We start from the raw sequence: 21032 nt of genomic DNA, 5'->3' as shown, positions 1-21032 counted from the left end.
TCTTATTTGCTTCAAGTGCTTTACTTTTTTGCTCAATAGCCACATAAGTGTTGCAATAAGAAAATAAAAGAAACATTACTCAGACTGCGAGAAGACAGAAAAAAACTCCCTCAATAACATCAAATGGAAAAAATGATTTGCTACAGAGGATATTAAATGCTGTTGAGCTACACCCTGGACCAGAACATTAACCATTTTTATTTGGATATTTTTTGTTTTAATTTTTGCTTTTTTAAAAAATCTGGTTAAGCTTCTTGGGGAAATCACTTTAGAATATCCCAGGGAAGGGGCAATAGTGTTTAGGGCTAACCTATACCTTTGAGATACAGCCACGCATAGAGCACTGTGAAGCTGCGTTACCACATTGAGAGCTTGGGCCTGGACTGATTTCCGCAGCAGGGGGAGGGGCAGGAGGGAAGCAAAGGCTGCAGCTCTTAGTGTAGCCAACTTGCTCTATGAGCCAGTAGAGATAATTGAGGAGCATTACCCTGTCTCATGCCCACTCAATTTGTGGTGCTGGGTGCCCCAAAATGCAGATAGAGCTTTCCTGGGCACAGAGGCCATAATTGTCTGGCCTTCATGCCCTGCAAAGGAGCACTTAACTTCAATTCTGGAACATTTGTGAGAGCGCTAGCTGGTCACATGGTGCTGGCTCACCTTTCTCTCCAACTGTTAAATTGCATTAAAGGCAGCTAAAATACAGCAAACACTTCCCTAATTTTCCATGTAAGCAATTGGCATGGCTTCCACGGGCATAGTGTGCAATTGTGAGGGGCAGGAGACTCACTGTTATACCAGTAAAATAAAAACCAGCAGGATCTGATTAAAGGGGATAAGACACTGTCACATTGATTGTGAATACAAAAAGAATCCTAGTAGGCAGTCAGTTATAGCTATAACATGTCATTCAGTTTAACATTCATTTCACATTCATTCGTTCGTACACACACATTCTGTAGCTGCTGTATAGTTACCAGTCCTGAATGTAGCTTGAGTTCATGGCTTGTGGCGGCTCACTGGCCAGGAAAGCCGGGCACAAGGAAGAGCTGGGTCTCTGTTGGGCATGCACTGATGCCCTTCCATGTTGGCAGCAGAATGTTACCCTTCAAAGTCTTCCATCTCCCCCATCCTTTTTGTAGGCTTTAGTTTCAATCCAGAGCCTATAGGTCTTGCTGTGTCACACTGCCTCTGGGTCTGGTGTGAGTGATCACCCATCAATTGCAGACACGACTTTCAGCCTAGGACCTGGCTTTGATGTTTTTTCAGTTGTACTTTTGTTCTTTTCTTTTGAGGGTGGACTCTTCTTACTTTGTCAGGGTTGTTGTCTGCATCTTCAGCCATTGGGTGTTTACACTTTATTTCATCAGGACAAGCTGGGGCTGGAGGTTGATTCCATCATCCATCCATACCTCATTCACGTATCTAAACTAATAAGATTACAGCAGGGTTTTGCAAAAATGAAGGTTACAGCAAGCTTTTACAAAATGGAGTGAGCATTTTAAAATGGAGTTGGGACAAGTTAAAATGAAGTTTGAATTACACTATGGACAAGTATAAGGAATGGCAAACAGTGAGCAGAAGTTACAATGTTGAAATAGGTTTCAGAGTTACAGCCGTGTTAGTCTGTAGTCGCAAAAAGAAAAGGAGGACTTGTGGCACCTTAGAGACTAACCCATTTATTTGAGCATAAGCTTCCGTGAGCTACAGCTCACTTCATTGGATGCATACTGTGGAAAGTGTAGAAGATCTTTTTATATACACACAAAGCGTGAAACAATACCTCCTCCCACCCCCCTCTCCTGCTGGTAATAGCTTATCTAAAGTGATCACTCTCCTTACAATGTGTGTGATAATCAAGTTGGGCCATTTCCAGCACAAATCCAGGTTTTCTCACCCCTCCCCCCCACACACAAACCCACTCTCCTGGTAATAGCTTATCTAAAGTGTTGAAATAGTATAAGTTTCAGCGATTTAAGCAGCAATTGGATTGAAAGTGAAACTCAATTAGCCAGTTATTGGGGTAACCGGTTTTATGAATGAATGTTTCATTCACAAAACTTTGCTTATGAAGTTATATTAATAAAGTGAACAATTAAAAAACAATTTCATTGATCAGTTCTACATCACTCAGTTGTGAATAGGCGGGCATGTAGTTCATAAGGCTGTTTCTATTAAAATGTGGCCTGCTCTATGAAAGTACCAGTGATGTAAAGGTGTGTGTGTGTATTGCACCCCACCCCAAAAAAATAAAATGAAAGAAGCGCTAAGGTTGCTAAGTCAGGCACTCAAAAATTAGCCATAAGATTGCCTGTGCAACCTTCATTTGACACCCTTGTCTGTATGCATTGACCATGATTAATTACATAATCACATACTATTTTTTTTTCACACGATGCCTGTCTCATCCAGTGCACGCTTAGTGAGCAGGTATTCAATAGTTTGTTTTAGCGTCATTGTTCAGTGCATGGTCCAAGACCTTATTTATTAGCTGCTGTGATGCTTCCTAGGGGTACCTAGTGTTGTGAGGCACCTCACTACCACCTTCTGTTAGTGTGAGGAAGCCTCCTTTCTGCCTGCTAGGGGTCAGTCCCATAACTCCACTGTCCAAGGCAACATAAACAATCCCCTCTAGCTCTTCACAGGCCCTCCTGCCTGTACAGGTTAGCGACAAGCACCATCCACCCCCTTAGCCCACCCAGCATCTCCGTGGAATGTCCAGTGCCTGCTCCACTGGACAAACAGTGTTCACAGATCTGCTGCTTCCAAGGACACAGTGCAGCCCATCTTACCAGTTACACCTCAGATCGCTGCTCTGCTTAGCACATAGCACTTAGGCACATTTATAGTGAAACCAAGAATAGGTTTATTTTAGCAAAGCCTAGAGAGTCAAAGTAATAGCAAGCAGGAGTACTGGAAACAAATGCTTACAGATGAAATTATAATATGCATTCTGGATCCTACACTTAATTAACACAATATTGTCATGTCTAAGAAAATATTGTTCACCAGTGCTTTACAGCCAGGCTGGCTGTGACCCTTTTCTCATGAGACAAACCATACTGTCAGCTTGCCTCACCAGTGAAAGATTCAGGGAGTCTCTTTGTACCCCCAGATATATCAGAACAATCCTTTGTCTGTATTCATAAATAGAATGCTCTCTGCTGATTGTTCCTTCCTGTGGCTTTCCTCTCTTGTTGATTTCACTTCTTGATTAGCATCTGGCTCAGTATGCAATAGACTGCCCCCTTTGTGAAGTGGAATACACAATACACATGACCAGACAGGGAGGTAAGGGTCTGTTATCTCCTGTCTCAAATGAGCATGTCTGAGGCATGTCCCTTTCTGGTCACCTGCCTCACCTTCAAGACCTTAAGAACATCATTTTCAGTATAGAGACATAACTGCTTAAATATTATCCTTACAAACATTTCACAATGTTTATGATGACCAGCAGGCTACTGGCTCTTGGTAGAGATCTTGCATGCCACCCTTCTGTGAACTAGTATACATATATCTGACTAGGGTTGCCACCATTCTAATGGCTGGTAACTGGACCCCTGAGGCCCTGCCCCGCTCCACCTCTTCCCTCAAGGCCCTGCCTGCTTCTCTGCCATTTTCCCCCAAGGCCTCGCCCCATTGCTTGCAGGGTCTTCACCAGCATGCAGAGGCCACCTTGCTCACAACCTGTGGGCTGCACAGGGCCATGCGCTGCCGCAAGAGCAGCCTGGCCCCGGAGGAGGCCACTCCTGTGCTGCCTCCTTCCTTCCGTTTAGGGTTGCCACCTTTTACACAGATGATGATAAAAAAAAACGGACATCAGGGCTTGTCAAATGACACCTGGAGACACCAGCCAAAACCGGGACTGTCCAGGTGAAAACGAGGCAGATGGCGACCCACGGGATCCCTGTAAAACCCTATGCATCCCCTGTTTCCTCTGCCAGTTGGTACTAAGGGGGCCCTGGGCCATATTCACTATTCAAATTATTTCTCTCCAAGTTCCCCCTGAGTCTGGCCTTGCCCCCTTTTGCTCAAATCCCCAGCCCCCTGACTCCTGTCCTTGTCTCCTTCTGTCACTCCCAGTCCCATCCCCATCCTCACCTCTCTGCTCTTCACCCCTTTGCATTCAAGTCAGGATGCTTCCTTCTCCCCATCACTGCCTGGTCTCCAATGGGTGAGAATTGAGACCACAGTGGCCCCCAGCACCTGGGAGGAGTAATTGCAAGTATCGGTTGTTGAGTCCCTACAGCCCCAGGATGGAGAGCATGCTCAGTGACTCTCTTGGTATAGCACATATGCAGTCCAGGGCTGGAGCATGCTTAGTGCAGATGGAATCTTTGAGCATAATGCTCCTAGCCTCTAGCAAACCTCTTCTGAGCAAGTGTAAACTGCAATTTTCAGAGGCTTATCTCTTGGCCAAATTTAGGAAGATTTTCATGGGGAGAGCAGAAATCACATTCCTGATCCAAGGATAACACTTCTGCCAAATTTCAATCCCCACTTCAAAGCCTGATAGAGCTTCTCAATGAAACAGTTGTATGAATTTATATATGAGAAATATTAGAGGGAAACACTTCAGTGTTACACTTGTGCATTTGACTTCCTTCTTTGGCTTTTTAAAAAAAACTTGCATAATCAATATGAACAACATTCTTTAGGTGCTGAACAACTTCTTTGCTTCAATTTTCCCATAAAACGGGTAAGATTCAGTTATTTAAAATAGAGTATCACTTAAATAAAACCACACCTGCCATGATTATCTTAGTAAACTCAAGACAGGTTCTAAAATGTCCATAAATGCTATATATTGTAGCTCGTTCTACATTCAGCATTAATACTGAGTATTCCTTTGTACTCTCTTTAAATCTAATATTTTTTTCTGTTGCTTATTCTTATTCTGATCACTTATTTAATTAAGATTCAAGTTCCTTTTCTTTTGGTAACTTCTCTGCCCCAGCTTGTTCAAAAGCAATACTATTGACTCTTTAAAAAGAATCAGTTGATTTCTGGGACTTCCATTGCTGTTATTGATCATGGAGGTCATCTATAGGACTCATTACTAAGGCAAAGCTTGTAGGTCACTACAATACACAGTTAAGCACTGTAAAAACATGGCAGAGTGATAGAAATGAGTGGAATACTTCCAATTTGTCACTTGAAGGGGGTTTTGAGATCTGTCAGAACTTCAGCTTATTCAGCAGTCACTGATTCCAGCGAGAACAGGCCAGCAATTCTCTTTAATACTTGGATGGCCAAGTAAATCCTGTTGCCCCATTGCCTCACTTGCCAATTCTCCCATTGCTTTATTTTCAAGATTACAAGCTATTTGGACCTATTTCATGTACTGTGTATGTATATCTTCCTACTGTATTTTCCACTTCATGCATCTGATGAAGTGGCTTTTACCCCATGAAAGCTTATGCCCAAATACATTTGTTAGTCTCTAAGGTGCCACAAGTACTCCTCATTGTTTTTATTTGGACCTATGTAATTCTAAATTCCTTGACCCTATTTTCCTTTCATGAGGTTTTAGATGTCTGGTTATATTGAACTGGCTAATGTTGTGCATGCGGCAGACCAAAATCAACAAGCAGTTGCTTGGCTCTGACAAGTACCTGGCTTCTTCAAGAGTTTATGGAAATTAAGGATCATTTTACACCTTTGACATCTTTGGTTAGTTTCTGGCACTCTTCTTCAGGGGAACCATTACATACACTCTGCCTGCTCTTTATCACACTGTTAAATGTCAGATTCTATCACCATTACTTGCATTAAATCCACTTGTGCAAATAGCCCCATAGAGGTGGATGTGACTCAAAGTGGCAGAATCTGGCCCAAAAAGACAAACTACCACCTCATTTATAACTTCTTATTCCTCTCCCTAAGTTTTGTTACACTCCTGTGCCAGGCCCTTCAAGCAAATAAACTGACTGAAATTTTCCAATAAAGCTTTGGGCAGGGCCATATAACTGAGACAGCACTTGTGAAAGTCTGCATGCCTTATACTCTTAGGTATCTGTCTTCAACATCTGACATGGTGCTTATGTATATGCTTTGCACAATAGTGTAATCCAGTAAATTAAGGGCAAGTCTACATTAGCAACTTTTGCCACTATAGCAAAGTCAGTTAGGGGTGTGATTTTGTGTGACCTTTCTATACTAGCAAAACCCCTAGTGTAAACAGTTATTACTGGCATGAAAATGCATTTTCCAGCATAGTTTATTTCACTCACTGAACCAGTATAAGATACACCAGCAAAAGTACTTTTTGGCAGATATAAACTACGTCCACGCTAGGAAAGTTTGCCAGTATAGCTTTACCAGCAAATCTTTTCTAGTGTAGACCTGGCCAATGGGCTAATAAATTCTGAAATGTCTGAACATGGGCTAGATCCCCTGGGGGTCATAAAGTGAGAGCTGGTAGTTTTCTTTGCATCTGAAGAATCTAGTTTGAAAACGAGTTTAAAAACTAGCTTCTGCAGACATAATATTCTTCTGTATATAGTCTAGATGAAAAGTCATGAGACACTGAGAAGATGAACATCTGCCAGAGTTGGCATCTATATTGTTCTCTGAAACCTTTTGGTCTTTTCTTTGGTATTTAACCAAAACCCTTATTGAAAAGTCTTACAGATTTATATAGAGGTAAAACCAATATAACAGGAGTGGCCAGACCGCAGCTTGCAAGCAGCATGCGGCTCTTTTACAGTTAAAGTGTGGCTCGCAGAGCCCCCACATACCCCACCTACCAGACTGGGGTGGGGAGCTTGGGTCTTCATTCCTGTGGTAGGGAGGTTGGGCTAGAGTCTTCTGCCCAGTGGGGACGGCAGTCTAAGCCTTCAGCCCTGCAGGAGATGCCTACCAGGGCTCGGGGCTTCAGCCCCGGGGGTCACACCTGCTGGGGCTTCAGTAGGAGTGGGGCTGAAGCCCTGAGCCCCAGCACGTGCCTACTGTGGGGCTGAAGCTCCGAGACCCACCTCCCTACAGGGTAGAAGCCCTAGCCCCAGCACCCTGCCGCGGGGCTGAAGCCCCAAGCCCCACCAGGTGTGCCCAGCTCTTGAACTTCAGAAGATTATAGTATGCAGCTCAGAGGGTCAATAATTTTGGCCACTCCTGCAATATAATATATACTTTAATAATGTTCTATAGAAATTTAATACAAAATGCTAACCTTTTTTAGATTTTGTGGACTTTGAGTTCTAAAAATGGGTTTTGATTCTCTATTAAATTCTGTAGAATGCTCAAAATAAACCTATGAAATAGTTATTTTGTGTTTCAATTCTATATGATTTGTATAAGGAAGTTCAGCATTGGTTATGAAAGTGTAAGTGGATGATCTTAGATTGGTGTGTATATATAGAAGACTCAATCTAGTTATTGATATGTATCCGAGAACCTCATAAACATTAATTTATCCTTGCAACATTCTTGTGAGTTTAAAAAGTATTGTCTCCATTTTATAGATGCAGAACGGAAGCACTAAATGACTTGCCCATAGTCACATAGGAAATGTGTGGCTAAATCATGAATTGGACCCAGATTTCCTGAGCCTCAATCCAGTGTTTTACCCAAAAGCTTTCCATTCCCATCAATGGCTGCTTTTAATCACCGTCAACTAGTGTGCAGGAGTGTACCATTTGATTAGAAATACTCTACATTTCAGTACTGTAAATTCATATCTTTTGCATTGCTGTTTATTATCATTATACTTTATGATTATTCAGTAATTTGTGACTATCACAGTGTGGTAGCCTTGGGACTAATGCAGATTACCCGGTAATGAAAAGATATGCGACTAACTTGCAGTAATTAGTGTAGACACAAGCTGGTTAAATTCTTTTCAAGTGCTAAAATGGTGGTCACAGATACAGATGATATGTGTTAAGAGCCTTTGCCTGTATTGCCAGCTGAAAAGAGGAAAGTAAATACAAGAATTAGCAAGAGACCTGGTGGGTCTGAAAGGCTGATAACCATGAGAATTTTCACCTGATCACTAGTGCCAATGTAGGAAAACCCATGAGTCTGCTCTGGAAAGCTTCCTGTGACAGTCTAAAATACTAGATCTCTTTAGTTTTGGAAAGAAAAGTTTCATCAATGAAACTAGTACCATGCAATGAAAAGCTAAGATGCACACCCCCGTTCATACATTTCATTTTGGATGAAATATGCCTTGCATACAAAAGACTGCTGAGGTGAACCTGTGAAGCTGATCACTTTGTTCAATTGTAAAGCACTTACTTTGGGAATAGGTGCTTTGAACAATAATGTAATCCAGCAAATAAAGCCTTAATGAATTCTGAAATGGATAAACATAATTTAAGCTGGACTTCATGTGAGCTGTTGTATTATAATTAATTACAGATGTCCCCTGATTATAAAGTGAGAGCTGTTTACAAGTTTGCACTTGAAAATTCTAGTGTAAAAACTGCAGGACCCAGATACTATGAGAATGGAGGCCATTTTAAGATAGGCGATGTTGATATTAGAGTTGGAATACGCAGTTTACATAATGTGTTTGAGCATCCACTACTGGTGAGATGGAGTGAATGATCTTATTCTCTTATCAGTGAGCAGCAGATTCACATGGCTATAATGTAGCTGTGGTATTGCATAGAATGCACTTCCATTCTGAATGGTCCTTCACAAGTCTTCTTCCTTTGTCATGAGTCAGTGTGGGAGGATCTAGTCTTCTTAAATCCCTCAAAATGGCATTTTCCAACCTCACTCATGGCCAACCTCATGCTCCACTTCCTTTTACCTCAACTCTGTAAACATTCTGTAGAAGCCTACCTTCTTCTGCATGCTGGGAATGATCCCACCACTTCAGTCATCTTGTCCTCAGCTAGTGCAAGGCTGAAACTTGTTGGGATTGTTTCAGTGTCTCATCTGTAACAAAATCAAGCCAACGAATGTTAAGAGTATGCCATAACTTTTGATTTTGAAAACTTTCATTTTCTCTCAATTGTTTTTAATAGCCTTTTTTCTGCTCCACCACATTGAAGACTCATATCTTAGCTGTCACACAGACATCTTGCTGCCTAGAGGCTTTTGAAGACACTGAAATGCCATTGATGCAAGACCAATCCGACTTGTAACTTCTTCAGTTATAGAACTTCCTGCTGTCAACTTACTACCCAAACAGATAAAACTATTCACCGATTTTTGATGTCATTACAAGCTATGTGCAAAGTTGGTAGATCATTCATTTCCATTTTATAGGAGGCATACACAACTTTACTTTTATCACCATTGATCTTAAGTCCCATAGATTGCTGACCAACTATAGCTAATGAAAAGCTGTGAAAATTGCACAATCTCTTCAAACAAGGTAGGTATCATCCACATACTTGAGATCCTCTAAAGATGAGACTTTAAATTTCACACTTTCTAGTTTGGACTCCATCAGTTTTGTCATCAGGTAATCTATTAAAACATTAAATAACGTGGATGAGAGAATTTTTTGGCATCCTCCTGATTCTAAAGAAAACCAGTCTGTAATTCAACCATTGACCCTCATACGACTAAATGTACCAGGGCAAAGTTCCTCCACTAGGCACACTAAATCCTCAGTCACCCCATACTGACACAGCAGTAACTACAGTGCCGATCAACACACTGCATCAAAAGCAGTTGCAAAGCCTAGAAACATGATGTTCGCTTACTTTTGTCACTCTCTCGTCATTTTTCTGTAACATTCTGCAAAGCGTATATGGCATGGACTGTGGCAAAGCGTATATGGCCTGGTGCTCTCTCAGTTTATGGTTGAGACAGTATTTCAGTTGGTTCAGCAGTATGATTGCAAACCCCTTCCCTGGCACTGACAGTAGCATTAGTCCCCTATAATTTGAGCTATCTGATCACTTTCCTTTTTTTAAAAATAGGATGATGCAGCCTCTTTTCTAATCTTCTGGAACATGGCTGCTTCGCCAAACTTTTACGCGGACTAATGTGAAGCCAGGAAACTAAAATCTGGACCTCCAATCTTAAATAGCACTGCTGGAATGTAGTCAAGGCCAGATACTTTATCCCTGCTTGACTGCAAGTATTGCTTCCTTTCCTGTCACTGGCCTGTTTGCTGCTGGGTTCATTTTTGGATGAAGTTATAGTTTACCTCTCGGTGGAGATCTGTTAATTAATTTGCAAAACTGCTTAGGCCAGTGATTGAGCTGTGCGTCGATATCCTGGCAGTGTTTTCTATTCTTGTCCTTATGTGGTGGAAGCTGTGATAATGGACATCCAATTAGGACATTCAGAGTCTCAAATACGCATTTCTGGTCATGTCTTTTAGAAGCTTCCTCAGTGTGCTGTGCCATCTTCCACTATTGATTATGGTGATTCTGACAGGCACTCTTACCTGCTTGTTGAAGACATTTCTTTTCCTCTACTACTCATTTGCTTGGGTTGGGTAGCATCTTACTCCACAAGTGCTCCTAAAGTAGTACTATTTGTGAATAAGGTATTGGAATCTAGACCTGATTGCCAGAAATCAACTCCTCTCTCCTTCCCTACCACACATCTTGATTTATCCTCTTCCCCACAATCTCCCTCTCCCTTTGCTGCAGCCCCAAAACATTTATTTTTCTTTTAAAAAAAATGGCTTGAGTGCCTTCTGAAGTTTCTGCTGTACTCGGATTACACTTCTCCAAAATATTTGTTTTAAATTGACAGATGCAGATTGTAGCAACATGCTTCTTTCACCCCCTCCAAGACTTCTGCTGAGATTGGATTTGAACTCACAGCACTGAGGTGTTGCACAGGTTTGATGACTGAAATGTTTCTCCCTTCCCCCCACCCCCCAGTTTCTCAGGGATAGCTATCAGCCCCCTCGGCCTCTCTTTCAGCACATGCTCAATGTAATCAGTTTAACTTGTGGGTGTTAAGGACATGCCTAAAAGGAGAGCTAAACTCTTTTACTGATAACATTATGATTTTTTTTCTCCCCTCGGGGACTAGTGGGCGGCTGGCAGGCTGTGGGGGCAACTCTTGGGCAACTCTTGAGCAACTGAGACCCTGGTGCAATGACCACAGTCCTGGCTTGGTCCCGATCTGTGAGCAAAATTATGTTGGTAGAAATAACAAAATTACAAAAAACCTGTTTTTTTCAGGGGGACTGTATCTCTGGAACCCCTGGTCAAATGACCCCAAATTTGGATCACTCATCCTAGCAAGCGCCCCATTAGGCACACAACATTTCAAGCACTCTGAGTAACTGCAGTTTTTGGAGCACTTAAGAGTCGAATTTTTTGCTATGTATATACACACAGCAGAAATCTGTAAATATGTAGATGTATCTGTACAATGGGTATAAAGGATTTTAGGGATGCATAGCATGACTTCACACTGCACGTATTCTAGCTCATAATCTTTCCTTAGTGTGAACTAGTATGACTGGAAGATATAAAAACACTCATTTTATACTGTATTCCAACTGGACAAAGGCAAAATAACAAAAGCAAACATACATTTGGCCACATCTGTGAAATTCCGCTAGTGTCCAGATTACTATGGCACAGTCTCCATTGAATGGGATAAGCTAAGGGAAAAACATGAGTTTTACATATACATATTCCCTTTCTTATTGCAGAAAAGATGTCCTGTTCTCAAAGGGAAGTTGCTCCAGAGCAGCAAGCTGATTAAAGAGGTCAATGGAAAGGAAGTAACAGGGCATTGCCCAGATCTGTCAATCTGCTGCTTTACCCAAAAGACTACAGCTCTATGCTGAACTTTCAAGAATCTATTAATTTTTCCTGCACCAGATTCAATGAAGCGGGATTGAATATGAAATCAGAGAATGACGTGCATATTTCCCACTGCATAAGAAATATAGGAATTATGGCAAGAGACCACCCTGGCTTAACCAGGAGATCTTCCAAGGTCCGAAACTTAAAAAAGAGGCCTAAAAAAAGTGGAAACTATGTCAAATTACTAAGGATGAATATAAAAATATAACGCTGGTATGTAGGGACAAAATTAGAAAGGCCAAGGCACAAAACGAGATTAAAGACATAATTGAGATAGGGACATAAAGGGTAACAAGAAAACATTCTACAAATACATTAGAAGCAAGAGGAAGACCAATGACGGGATAGGCCAATTACTCAGTGAAGGGGGGAAACAATAATAGAAAATGTGGAAATGGCAGAAGTGCTAAATGACTTTTTTGTTTCAGTTTTCACTAAAAAGATTAGTAGTAAAAAGATAGTAATGATTGGACATCTAACATAGTGAACACAAGTGAAAATAAGATGGAATCAGAGGCTAAAATAGGGAAATAAGTTAAAAATTGCTTAGACAAGTTAGATGTCTTCAAGGTCTGATGAAATACAACCTAGAATACTCAAGGAGCTGACTGAGGACATAGCTGAGCCACCAGAAGATGGGAGAAATTCCAGAGGACTGGAAAAGTGCAAATCTAGTGCCCATCTATAAAGAGGGAAGTAAGGACAACCTGGGGAATTACAGACTAGTCAGCTTAACTTCTGTACCTTGAAAGATAATGGAGCAAATAAATAGCAATCAGTTTGCAAACACCTAGAAGATAAGATCATAAATAACACTCAGCATGGATTTGTCAAGAATAAATCATGTTAAACCAATGTAATACCCTTTCTTTGACAGGGTAACAAGCCTTGTGGATGGAGGAAAGCAGCAGATGTGGTATATCATGACTTTAGTAAGATTTTGATACTGTCTCGCATGACCTCATAAACAAACTAGGGAAATTCAACCTAGATGGAGCTACTATAAGGTGGGTGCATAACTGGTTGGAAAACCGTTCCCAGAGAATAGTTATCAGTGGTTCACAGACAAGCTGGAAGAGCATAGTGAGTGGGGTCCCGCAGTGATCAGTTCTGTTCAATATCTTCAACGATTTAGACAATGGGATAGAGAGTACACTTATAAAGTTTTGCAGGATGATACCAAGCTGGGACGGATTGCAAGTGCTTTGGAGGATAGGATTAAAATAAATGATCTGGACAAACTGGAGAAATGGTGTCAAGGTTCCTCCCCCACTCTGAACTCTAGGGTACAGATGTGGGGACCTGCATGAAAAACCTCCTAAGCTTATCTTTACCAGCTTAGGTCAAAACTTCCCCAAGGTACAAAATATTACACCCGTTATCCTTGGAATGGCCGCTACCACCACCAAACAATTACTGGTTACTGGGGAAGAGCTGTTTGGACGCGTCTGTCCCCCCAAAATACTTCCCAAAACCTTGCACCCCACTTCCTGGACAAGGTTTGGTAAAAAGCCTCACCAAGTTGCCTAGATGACTACAGACCCAGACCCTTGGATCTTAAGAACAATGAACAATCCTCCCAACACTTGCACCCCCCCTTTCCTGGGAAATGTTGGATAAAAAGCCTCACCAATTTGCATAGGTGACCACAGACCCAAACCCTTGGATCTGAGAACAATGAAAAAGCATTCAGTTTTTACAAGAAGACTTTTAATAAAAAATAGAAGTAAATAGAAATAAAGAAACCCCCCCTGTAAAATCAGGATGGTAGATATCTTACAGGGTAATTAGATTCAAAACATAGAGAACCCCTCTAGGCAAAACCTTAAGTTACAAAAAAGACACACAGACAGAAATAGTTATTCTATTCAGCACAATTCTTTTCTCAGCCATTTAAAGAAATCATAATCTAACACATACCTAGCTAGATTACTTACTAAAAGTTCTAAGACTCCATTCCTGTTCTGTCTCTGGCAAGAGCAGCACACAGACAGACACAAAACCTTTGTTTGTCTCCCTCCTCCCAGCTTTTGAAAGTATCTTGTCTCCTCATTGGTCATTTTGGTCAGGTGCCAGCGAGGTTACCTTTAGCTTCTTAACCCTTTACAGGTGAGAGGAGCTTTCCCCTGGCCAGGAGGGATTTCAAAGGGGTTTACCCTTCCCTTTATATTTATGACAAATGGTCTGAGGAAAATAGGGTGAAATTCAAGAAGGACATGCAAAGTGTTCGTTCCTAAGTGGAGTAATCAGTTGCACACATACAAAGCGGGAAATGATTGCCTAGGAAGGAGTACTGCAGAAAGGTATCTGGGGGTCATAAAGGACCACAAGCTAAATATGAGTCACCGGCCGTAACACTGTTGCAAAAAAAGTGAACGTCATTCTGGGATGTATTAGCAGGAGGTCCACTTCCTAGATACTACAGTGCTAATAAGCAATGGTCACATAAACACCACCCTATACCGGAAACCTACTCACTGCTATACTTACCTACATGCCTCCAGCTTTCATCCAGACCACACCACACGATCCATTGTCTACAGCCAAGCTCTAAAATACAATCACATTTGCTCTGATCTCTCAGACAGAGACAAACACCTACAGAATCTCTATCAAGCATTCTTAAAACTGCAATACCCACCTGCTGAAGTGAAGAAACAGACTGACAGAGCCAGAAGGGTACTGAGAAGTCACCTACTACAAGATAGGCCCAACAAAGAAAGTAAAAACGCCACTAGCCATCACCTACAGCCCACAACTAAAATCTCTCCAGTGCATCATCAAGGATGTACAACCTATCCTGAAGGACGACCTCTCACTCTCACAGACCTAGGGAGACAGGCCAGTCCTTGCTTACAGACAGCCCCCCCAACCTGAAGCAAATACTCACCAGCAACTACACACCACACAACAAAAACACGAGCCCAGGGAGCAAACCCTGCTACAAACCCCGGTGCCAACTCTGTCCACATATCTATTCAAGGGACACCATCATAGGACCTAACCACATCAGCCACACCATCCAGGGCTCGTTCACCTGCACATCTACCAATGTGATATATGCCATCATGTGCCAGCAATGCCCCTCTGCCATGTACATTGGCCAAACCGGACAGTTTCTACGCAAAAGAATAAATGGACACAAATCTGACATCAGGAATCATAACATTCAAAAACCAGTAGGAGAACACTTCAGTCTCTCTGGTCACTCAATAACAGACCTCAAAGTGGCAATTCTTCAACAAAAAAAGATCAAAAACAGACTCCAACGTGAAGCTGCAGAACAGGAATTAATTTGCAAACTGGATACCATCAGATTAGGCCTGAATAAAGACTGGGAGCGGTTGGGTCATTGCAAAACCTAAACTTAATTTCCCCAATAGTAATTTCTCTCTTCTGTTACTCACACCTTCTTGTCAACTGTCTATAATGGGCCACTCTCTTACCACTTCAAAAGTTATTTCTCCTTCCTTGGTATCCTGCTGTTAATTGATTTATCTTGTTAGACTGACCGAACACTTGGTAAAGCAACCCCCATCCTTTCATGTATTTATACCTGCTCCTATATCTTTTACTTCATACATCTGATGAAGTGGGTTCTCGCCCACAAAAGCTTATGCCCAAATAAATTTGTTAGTCTCTAAGGACTCCTCGTGTTTTTTTTTATTAGCAGGAATGTTGTAAGCAACACGAGAAGTAATTCTTCCTCTCTATCCTGTGTTGATTAGGCCTCAACTGGAGTATCATGGCCAGTTCTGGGCACCACATTTCAGGAAATGTGAACAATTTGGAGAAAATCCAGAGAAGAACAACAAAAATTATTAAAGGTCTAGAAAACATGACTATGAGGGAAGTTTGAAAAAAAAATGGGTTTGTTTAGTCTGGAAAAAAGAAGACTGATGGGGAAATAACAGTTTTCAAGTACATAAAATATTGTTACAAGGAGGGAGAAAAATTGTTCTCTTTAGCCTCTGATAATAGGACAAGAAGGAATGAGCTTAAGTTGCAGCAAGGGCGGTTTGGGTTGGTCATAAGGAAAAACTTCCTAACTGTCAGGGTGGTTAAGCACTGGAATAAATTGCCTAGGGGGGCTGTGGAATCTCCATCATTAGAGATTTTTAAGAGCAGGTTGGACAAACACCTGTCAGGGATGGTCTAGTTAACACTTAGTCCTGTTGTCAGTGCAGGTGACTGGACTAGGTGATCTCTCAAGGTCCCTTCCAGTCCTATAATTCTATTATTCTATATTATATCTTTGGCCCTAAAGTGTTTGTCATTTTCTATTTCTCTGACTTCCTTCCTAATTCCTTAATTTAGATTATCAATATCCAGATTCCTTAGACTCTCTCAGAAGACTACTTTCTAAGTAGTTACCTCTTTGTTTTTTATTTATAATACAGTAGGACCTAAAGGCCCAACCAAGATCAGGTTCTCATTAGCCTAGGTGTTAGCACAAACTCAGATGGCTAGATCAGTATTTTATGATCTGCTCTGGACAAGGGGCAGCCCAGAAAATAGATTGTGACTCTGTGAGTCACAGTGTGCCTCCCTGTCTACCTTCTTCTCTAATGAGGATATAAGTATGGAACTATGCGTTCCGTTTTGGCAGAGAAAATCACATTTTTAAGTTCTATCTTGGACGGCTTGACTTTTTTGGCAAAACTGAGCATGTGTCTCATTTGCTCTTGCCCAAAGGTTCCTCTGTGCAAATGGGACACATCCAATTTTTCCAAAAAAATTTCCGTCGTATCAGCTCAGGCAAGCGGCAAGTCCAGGCAGCTCAGGCCAGCCCCACGTGGCGGGTCTCGTGCAAACAGTGATGCCAGGCAACTTGGGCGAGCGGTTACTCAGACAGCTCAGGTGAGCAGTAACTCCGTGTGCCATGCAGCTGGTCTGAACTGCCTGGCATCACCACTTACTGGTGTCCCATTTTCATTTAGGGAAATATGGTCAGCCTAGATATAACTGTGTTGGGCCTATACCTGGTGCAGGCCAGCATGCTAGCACAGCTGTGCTGGCTGGCACATTGGGGATGTGCAGCCATGGCTCCAGCCAGTCCCAGCCCCATCTCCACCCCTTTTTGCTATCCTTTCCTCTCACTCTCCCACTCCCCTTCTCTGCAGGGAAGGAGTGGGTCTTCCAGTGTTTTTGTATCGCTTCTAGCAATACAAATAAATAATAACATGCCATCCCTGTGGATTCTGAGCACTAACCAGGAGTATATAAGCATACAAACCGTCAAAAAGACTGCATTCTTCATCCACTGTACCTTGAGAGACTTCAAGCAAAGATCTCCATTCTCCCTTCTACTTTTTCCTACTCTTTGCTGCCACAAGATTATGATGTATGAAGAGAAGAGCAAGACAGCACAACACTAATTTATTGCATTAATAAGTGTCATCCAAATATCATTTTATTCTCCTCAAGCTATTAATCTGGGCCATGAAATTACTTTGCCTGGAAGTTTTTTATCTGGGCTTTCTTATAAATAAGGCTGTTCCATAAGTTCATTGGATCTTATGAAATGGCTTTAGAATTCTATACACAAATGGAGATTTCTCATGGGCTCTCAGTGATGCCGTCCCAAAGTTAATAATTTTCAGTACAAGGACTGAAACTGGCTGTTGATAATGCTTCTTTGTAAAACCATATTAAATCGGAATTCTCCTCTCCGCTCTTATCAGGCCTATAGATACATCCACATACGTAATAGCCTTTTTTGTCTGTGTCTCTGTGTCCCTGTTCTTCACTGATTCACAAGTAGTTTGCAGAGGAATTTGGGGTATAATGAAAGAGGGGAAAAAAGGGAAGGATATTGAAGTTGGAATCCTATCATTCGGCACTGAGCTATTTACAAAGCAGCAGGGGGGAGAATATAAAGTATGAGAGGCAGGACAGACTGAGAAGAGAAAGGGGAGTGTCTCTGATGTTACAGTCCCACCAACCTGTGATGTTTTTCATCGGTGCCAGCTAATTCCATTTCATTACAGCAATGACACTCTTAGTAGCACGTTTCTAGGGTATCTAGCCATGTGATTTATAATGCTGCCCATGGCATGGAAAAATGACCCCAAATGCCATGCTTGTTTTGTCATCTTCTTTAAGTATTTCACATCAGGTGATGATATTTGTATTTCAGCATTATTAAAGTGCTGAGAGGATGGTTATTGGTGGGGGGGGTGTTATTTTTTATTTGGCCATTTTGCTTGTCATCCATCTTTCTGGAGCTGTGTCATGGATCCATAGCAACCAATTCTTCCTGTCAGCCTACCTTGTAGATCCAGTGCTTGCCAAGAAATCCAGAGCTGAACTCTCCAGTATTCACTTAAAATGTTGTTGGTTTTGGGCCTAGGTTTTTGAAGCAAGCTTTCACTTTATTAGTTCTTTCTGATGAGCAGTTCATTGTGTGGGTCGTTCACAATAAAAACTAGTTTTTGGGTGAGGATTTGCAAAAATGGCAAAACCAATTAAAGCACAGAACTTAGCTCTTTTTCATTATCCAAACACCTAGGATTGTGGGGGGAGGGGGAGCAGGGGAAGGGAGTGAAGGCAGGAAGTGGAAAGACCCTTTTTAACAGGTTCTTACACATCCATATTGTCTATCCATCTGTCTCAAGGTTTTGTATAGCACCCGTTATTGTCCTGTCTAAGTATCATATGAAATTCTCTGTGTATTTTCAAAGAAAACTTGGGCCAAACACAATATATCCCTTTAATAACTTTTGTAAGCAACACTTGCTGTTGTGTTACAATACACATGTACATAAAATGGGGATTCCATCATCCTTCCTACTGTGAGGGGCAATGGGAAATTAAATGTCTGCAAGGTGAACCTCATAGGAAATTTCTCCCAATTGTAGTTTATTCTGCCCAGGGAACAGAATACAGGGCCCACCCCGAGATGCCTGAGATCTGTCAGTGTTTAGGAAAGACAGCAAGGTCATCTGCATGGAGGCTCTGTGCGACCATGGTGGTTCTGAGTCTGTGAAACATTCTCCACTCACCACTAATCTAGCAACCAGGCAACACTGGAGCCAGGTCTGTAGAAGGTTCTGCAGCCAAAGGCTATGGCCAATCTCAAACATAGACATACTACAGCCACAGGCTGACCTCTTATCAGGTGTAGGAAGCATGATTTGCTTTCCTCTTCCCTTCCTATATGGCATGCCAATGCTTTCCCTCTGTCTCGTGTTATCCCCCAGTCTGCTGGAGAGGTCTCTACTGCAGTCTAGTGTAGGAGACACCATGTGCAGAATATCCCCTCAACATATAGACCTCAGGGACACAACTGGGTCCTTTGAGATAAAGGCATCTGTAGTGAAAACAGAAGCAAATGTTCAGCGACAGATCCCATGTGTGTTCTGGCCACAGTCTTCCGTGCATGAATTAACTTCAGTGACTTTGTCCCTTAGCAGAACTCATTCATCACTGAGATGTGAGCAAGTTCCAGATCCATGTATGATGCATGGTTTCTCAACACAGCTGAATGGGTTAACTTCTCTCCAGCTGGTCTCAGCACTAAAAAAAAAAAAAAAAAAACCTTAAAATAAAGCAAGAACAAAATCTATCTCTGAGGGTGAGTGCAGTGCTCAACACACCACTTAAGCCTCACACTTGGACTGTGTGGAAGAGTTGCAGGCAAAATAGCGAACCAGCTGGGCGGCAAACAGCAGAGAGGCTAACAGAGGGAGTTTGCCTGGGATCTGTCTGAGAGGAGGTATGCTAAGGGCTGCATTAGGGAGGCTGTGTTGGTGAGTATCTGAGTGTCTGTTGTGGGGACAGTTTGACCCTGTGCTTGACTGGTTGGTTGTTTGAAAAGTGTGATTGGGAGTGCTTTGTTCCTGGTGAGCCTTGAGTGGGCCTGATTGTTATAAAAAGCCAGTCAGCTGCGAACCAGGTGAGCGGCGAGCAGCAGAGGCTAACAGAGGGAGTTTGCCTGGGAGTTCACCCTGGGAGAGCCCACCGAGGCTTGCATCTTTCTGGCTTCTCCGAGTAGTTACTACAACTCCTGAGGAAGCTCGTAGAAGGAAGGTAATATGGATGGGGAGTGCTCAGCTGTTGTGACCTGCACTGGATGTGCCATGTTTGTCTTTCCTGCACAGGACAGAAGCGACTTTGTCTGTACAAAGTGCAAGCTGGTCTCCATATTGGAAGAGAAGGTTCAAGGTCTGGAGAAACAAGTATCAACCCTGCATTGCATAAGAGAAACTGAAAATTTCCTGGACAGATGTCAGGATATGCTTCTACGGGCACAATGTTCTGAAGATTCAGAGCAAGCTGCGCTGCGGGGACAGGAAGATGGTGAAGAAATTTGGCAGCATGTGACCTCCAGAAGAAGAAAGGGGAGCGTCCATGTACCAGCAGCGCAGATACAGGTAAGCAACCGTTTTCAGGTTCTCTCCACAGGTACTAATGCAGAGAGTGGACTAGATGATACATCTGAGGGAAGGGAACAGAAGGAGACTCTGCCGATTGGAAGGCATGAGATGCACTGTCCTAGGGTTGGGAGTTCCATGACCACCGCTCCCAAGAGAAGAAGGCGGGTGGTGGTCGTCGGGGACTCTCTCCTCAGGGGGACTGAGTCATCTATCTGCCACCCAGATCGGAAAAACCGAGAAGTCTGCTGCTTGCCAGGAGCTAGGATTCACGATGTGATGGAGAGACTGCTGAGACTCATCAAGCCCTCGAATTGCTACCTCTTCCTGCTTCTCCAATGATAATGGGAGCACCAATGATGGGCACCAATGATACTGCCAAGAATGACCCTGAGCGGATCACTGCAGACTACGTGGCTCTGGGAAGAACGATAAAGGAGTTTGAGGCTCAAGTGGTGTTTTCATCCATCCTCCCCGTAGAAGGAAAAGGCCTGGGTAGAGACCGTCGAATCGTGGAAGTCAATGAATGGCTATGCAGGTGGTGTCGGAGAGAAGGCTTTGGATTCTTTGACCATGGGATGGTGCTCCAAGAAGGAAGAGTGATAGGCAGAGACGGGCTCCACCGAACGAAGAGAGGGAAGAGCATCTTCGGAAGCAGGCTGGCTAACCTAGTGAGGAGGGTTTTAAACTAGGTTCACCGGGGGAAGGAGACCAAAGCCCTGAGGTAAGTGGGGACGTGCGATACCGGGAGGAAGCAAGAGCAGGAGAACGCCAAAGGGGAGGGCTCCTGCCTCATACTAAGAAAGCAGGACAAACAGCAAGTTATCTCAAGTGCCTATAAACAAATGCAAGAAGCCTGGGAAACAAGCAGGGAGAACTGGAAGTGCTGGCACTATCAAAGAATTATGATATGATTGGA

Source organism: Caretta caretta, chromosome 1, assembly GCF_965140235.1.
Source record: "Caretta caretta isolate rCarCar2 chromosome 1, rCarCar1.hap1, whole genome shotgun sequence".
In the NCBI taxonomy this organism is placed as follows: domain Eukaryota; kingdom Metazoa; phylum Chordata; order Testudines; family Cheloniidae; genus Caretta; species Caretta caretta.
Note: the sequence above shows the minus strand (reverse complement) of the source record.